We start from the raw sequence: 6,000 nt of genomic DNA, 5'->3' as shown, positions 1-6,000 counted from the left end.
CTTGGTACAACAGAAGTTATAGTATTCCACCAATCATAAGCTGTGCCTTTCAATAAAGAAACTGCACATTTTAAACATTCAGCTTGCATATAAGATAATTCATCTAATACCCAAATAGTATTTTCCAACCAAAACTTAGGCTTTTCTAGATCATCATCTACAGTAGCTCTAAATTCTTCTGCCCCATATTTACGGATTTTACCTACTGTAGGCTTACCAGTTCTAATGGGTTCAGCACATTGTGGTACCTTAGGAACTGGTTGAGAAGCAGGTGTGGGAGGTTGTCGTACAATAGGATTTGTTCTTATATACTGAGTAAACCATTCATTCATCATTTGAAAGAAGACTTGTTTTGCCTCCTCACTTCGGCCCTCAGATACAGACCTTTCACTACTAGATGCAGCTCTTTGAACTGAAGCTGAAGCATTGCTCTCAGCTTCCTCGGATTTAGCTCTAGCTTGGTTGGATGACATTACTATATGAAAAACACATTTAAAATGGTTAAGAGATATATCACTATCACAAATTATATAATGGCATGTATAGCTAAATTCATACTTGCTACGTTCAATCCGAGAATCGAGTAAACTGTAGCTCTGATACCAATAAATATAACACCCCAAACCTGTATCCGTCACCGAAACAGAGTTACGGAGTATTACCAAAGTTTACAGAATATTTACAGATAATTTATGTCATTTACTATTCATTTCTCGAGATTATTCATGTTGTCCCTTAAATGGACCCTCGAGGCCAAATATGAGTATTAGAATCGAATCGGAACTAAATCAGGAACTCATAGAATTTTTCGCAAAATTTCTAAAATTTTCCTAGGTGCAGGGCTCACACGCCCGTGTGGTTTAGGGACACGCCCGTGTTGCAAGCCGTATTCGATCCTGTGTAACTCTCTAACTTGTGCCACACGACTAGCCACACGTCCTTGTGAGTAGGCCATGTGATCAATTTAATTTTCAAAAATTAGGTGTAGGTTCAAACGGCCAAGACACACACCCCATTGCGAGTAGGCCGTGTGATCAATTTAAATTTCAAAAATGAGGTGTAGGGTTCACACGGCCAAGACACACACCCATATTTTAGGCCGTATAGCATACACGACTGAGACGCACGCCCGTGTCTCTGCCCGTATGCTTAATTCTGAGCAATCTATTTGTAAATTTTAAGATGCAGGGGACACACAGCCAAACCACATGCCCATGTATTAAACACGGTCAAGACATACACTCGTGTGCCTATCTGTGTGGACAAAATAAAGTAATTTTCTAGCTTTATTTCTCACCCAAATTTGCCAATAACCTATTCCGAAATTTGCATTTATATACTAACCAATCCAAGCATTATAACAAGGCCAATTCTAACACCTAACATCATATATCATTACATGCATACCTATTTATAATCTTATCTTTAATATTTATATTTCATTTAGCATAGTTCAATCAAACTATAATATATGTACTCATGATAATGCCTTAGGATTACCTTAATAGATATACCAAAAATAATCATTACTAGCCATTCTAATGGCTAGATTACAAACAACATTTATATGCCAACAATGGCCAGGTTACCTATACATGCAGTTATACCAAAATAAGGTTACTATTTATACCAAAACAAGCTAGTGGATAGTGTGATGATGCTCCAACCAATCACCAACCTTCGCGAGCTTTTGAGCATTAAAAAACAGATAAAATAAAACCTATAAGTTCGTATAATAGGAATTGGAACTTACCAATCACATTTAACGACACTAGGCTTACAATTAACATGACTTCATCATTTTGATAGATTTACCTAAACACATATACTCAATCAAACAAGTTAGTCATATAATACATGTAAATGTTAAATAAATATAGATGAACTCATTATAAAATCCTTTATCCAAAAATTCAAAAAATTCAAGGCATGTTTCTATTTATCTCATCATTTTTCTCGTGTCAATAGTGTTGTCCGTTAAACTATTGAAATGTCGATGGATAAACCGTCAATTCTTATTCAGGTAGCATACTCTCGAGTCACATGTCAATATAATCAACCGAGCCATGTAATCATGTAACAGGATACTTATCCAAGCTAATCAAGAAACTCATAAGAGTTTTTACTCAGGAAGCTCATAGAACGTTTCAAGTATCTCCAAAAAGATAAAATCAAGGAGCTTCAGATAAGGTAACAGAGAGTTCAAGCGAGCTTAATAGGACACTCATGAAGAACTGCGTTTGGGTCTACATTATATGCAGGATTATAACTGATTGTATGTCAGGACACTCACAAAGAGCTGCAGTAGTGCGCAACACATGCTAAATCACTACCGATCAGGATGCTCGCAAGAACTAACAGGATGCTCGAAAGGCTATTTCGGGATTACTCGTCTGAGCTAAATTTCGTCTATAATAAGGTCAATGGCATTACTCGTCCGAGCTAAATCCTGTCCACAACCAATGCAGGACCTCATTAATATGGGAAATCACATATATCGATCAAAATTAAATTTTCAAACGGAAATTAACCCTTTTTCTAACGTTTCCGAACATGTGACCATTTCATACATTTATATTATTCACATAAACATTTTCTATATTCAATCCAAATACAACATTTAATTTCAAACATATTTACATACTCAATTAAGTTACACGAACTTACCTCGATAATAGTTCGCACAAGAAAATCTACTAATCCGAGACTTTCTCTTTTCCTTGATCTAGTTTTGAATTTGAGTTATTCGGATCTATATAAATGAATTTAATCATTAATTTCTCACATTTCACATTCTATTGAACTCAATTTACATTCTAGGTAAAATTACCATTTTGCCCCTAAACTTTTCATAAATTCTAATCTCGTCCCTAGGCTTGGAAAATGAAATTCTTGCAATTTAATCCTTATTCCAAGCCTAACCGAACTTTTGATATAAAATTTATAGCATATATATTCTATAAAATTCAAAAATTTTCTTCCATTTACACAACTTTACAATTTAGTCCCTAAATCATGTTTTCATCAAAATTCACTTTGTAAAAGTTGTTTATCTATCAACAACCTTTTATTTTCTACCATAAAATTTTCAGCATATTCATCCATGGCATAACTTCTATACTTTGATAACTTTTCAAATTAATCCCCCAAATAGATGAGTTAGACTATCCCGATTTTAAAAGTATAAAAATTACTAAAAAAGGGCCTTGAATACTTACCCAATTAGGCCAAGAAAGCTCGTTTTCTCTGTCCTAGGGTTTCCATGTAATATTTGGGGAAGAAGATGATATAAAATGATTTTATTTCTTATTAATTATTTATCATCTTTTAACTATTTTGATTTCCAATTTAGTTTTTGCCCTTTTTCTAAATTTCCATGGATAATTCATCAAAAATATCTACTAACTTTTCTTTAACGGTCTAATTACCATAGAAAGGCCTCAAGTTTTGAATTCCACAGCTATTTGATCCTTCTAGCTACTTGCATTCAACTTTTGCATTTTATGCAATTTGGTCATTTCCATAATTAAGTACCTAATCGATAAAATTTTCTTATCAAATTTCATTTGACATTCCTAACATAATGTAAACCATGCAAAAATATAAAAATAAAATTTTTTTTCCAGCTCGAATTTGTGTTCTCGAAACCACTGTTCTGATTTTACTGAAAATGGGATGTTACACTGATTCTCCATGTACAATTCAATTGAAGGTGGGGTTATGCTAATAGGAAATAATTCTCCGTGTAAGATAACCAACATAAGAACCGTACAAATGAAGATGCAAGATAGAATTATTTGAACACTTTCAGATGTCAAGTATGTACCCGAGTTATAGAAAAATCTCATCCCATTACGAATTTTGGATTCTAACAATTACAGGATAGTCATTGAATCAAATGGCTGAAAAGTCACTCGTGGAGCTCTTGTTGTAATGAGAGGATAGAAAAACGGAAACCTATATGTTTTACAAGGGTCAACGTTACTGGTGTGAATGCAATTACTGAAGAAAAGCTGAAATCATCACCATGTCAAGACGAGAACCAACCTGACATCGCTGCAACGCGGCGTGATTATTTCTTTATCGATTTCGATTGAACCAAACTTTAGCACATACAACTAGGTTATATGAGTGAGAAAGGTATGATAGTCTTGTGCAACAAGGGTCTTCTTAAAGACACTGGAGATGGTAAGTTAGGTTTCTGCGAGCATTACGTTTTCAAGAAGCAAACTCGATTCAACTTCAATTTAGCTGTGCACAGAACAAAATGGACTATTGATTACATTCATTTTGACTTATGGGGTCTGTCTTCTGACATCTCAAAAGGAGGTAATAAATATTTCCTAACTTTTATTGATGATCACTCTAGAAAAGTTTGAGTTTATTTCTTGCAACAGAAAAACTAATTCTTTGAAATCTTCAAATAGTGGAAGACATTGTTAAAAAAAAAATTGAAAAACCCATGAAGCAGTTGAGAACAAATAATTACCTTGAGTTTTGTTCGTCAGGGTTTAACGATTTCTACAAAGTAGAAGGAATAGAAATACATTGCACCATTATTAGTATTCTGGAACAAAATAGAGTTGCAGAAAGAATGAATAGAACCTTGCTAGAAAAGGCCCGATATGTAACACCCCTAACCCGTATCCTTCTTCAGAACAGGGTTTCAGAGTATTACTAGAACTTTAGAACATTTTACAAATTATTTATGTAAATTACTATTCATTAATCGAGATCATCCAAAATGTCCCGTAATTGGACCCTCGAGGCCCAATACAAGCATTAAAATTGAGTTGGGACTTAATCAGGAACTCTAAGAATTTTTCATGAAATTTCAAAAATTTTCCAAGGTGCAGGGCTCACACGCCCGTGTGGTCTAAGGGACACGCCTGTGTGAGCCTAAGACACGCCTGTGCTGCAAGCCATGTTCAACTCCGTGTAACTCTCTGACTTGTGCACACGGCCATGCCACACGCCCATGTGCTAGGCTGTATGGTTAATTAATTAATTTCGAAATTAGGTGTATGTTTCACAAGGCCAAGATACACGCCTGTGTTCTAGACTGTGTAGCACACACGGCTGAGACACACGTCTGTGTCTCTGCTCATATGCTTAATTCTGAGCATTCTGTTTCTCAAAATCAAGACGCAGGGGACAGACGACCTAACTACATGCCTATGTACCTAGCCGCGTGTCACACACGGTCTAGACACACGCCCGTTTATCTGACCGTGTGGACAAAATAAATTAATTTCTAGCTTCATTTCTCACCCAAAATCACGCTTATGACCTACACTCGAAACACACATCCAATACCAACCATTCCAAGCATTCAAATTAGACAAATTCCATCATTCATCATGGCATACCATTACATGCATACATGCTTACAATCTTACCTTGGTTCAATCCATATATTAGACATAATTTGATTAACTACTTAACATATATTTAGCTATCATAGCATGACATTACAAGTATATCAAAACAACTGTTACTAGCCATTCCAATGGCTAGATTGCAAGCATCATTATCAAGCCATTAATGGTGAAGTTGTCCTATACATGCCATTATACCAAAATGATTTTACTAAATATACCCAAAATAAGCTAGTTGATAGTGTGACGATGCTCCAATGATCTCCAACCTTCGCAAGCTTCCAATCACTATAAGACAGGGAAAATAAAACAGAGTAAGCATTACATGCTTAGTAAGTTCGTATAATAGAAACTAAACTTACCAATCCCGTTTATTAAATCTAAGCATACAATATTATGTTTTCCATCCATTAGCAAAATCGCCTTAACACAAGCATTCAATCAAACATGTTAGTCACCAAAATCTTCATATCAATCAAGTAAACATAGATGAGCTCATCATGCAATATTCTTTCAAGTCATTATCATTTCATATCATAATTCTCATACTATGTCAAGAGTTGTGTCCGTTGAATTATTGAAATTTCGATGGATGCTTAAATAGTACACTCGAGGTGTATGA

The sequence above is a fragment of the Gossypium hirsutum genome, chromosome A08 (assembly GCF_007990345.1).
Source record: "Gossypium hirsutum isolate 1008001.06 chromosome A08, Gossypium_hirsutum_v2.1, whole genome shotgun sequence".
NCBI lineage: Eukaryota > Viridiplantae > Streptophyta > Magnoliopsida > Malvales > Malvaceae > Gossypium > Gossypium hirsutum.
The sequence above is the reverse complement of the archived record's forward strand: the minus strand, read 5'-3'. Positions refer to the sequence as shown.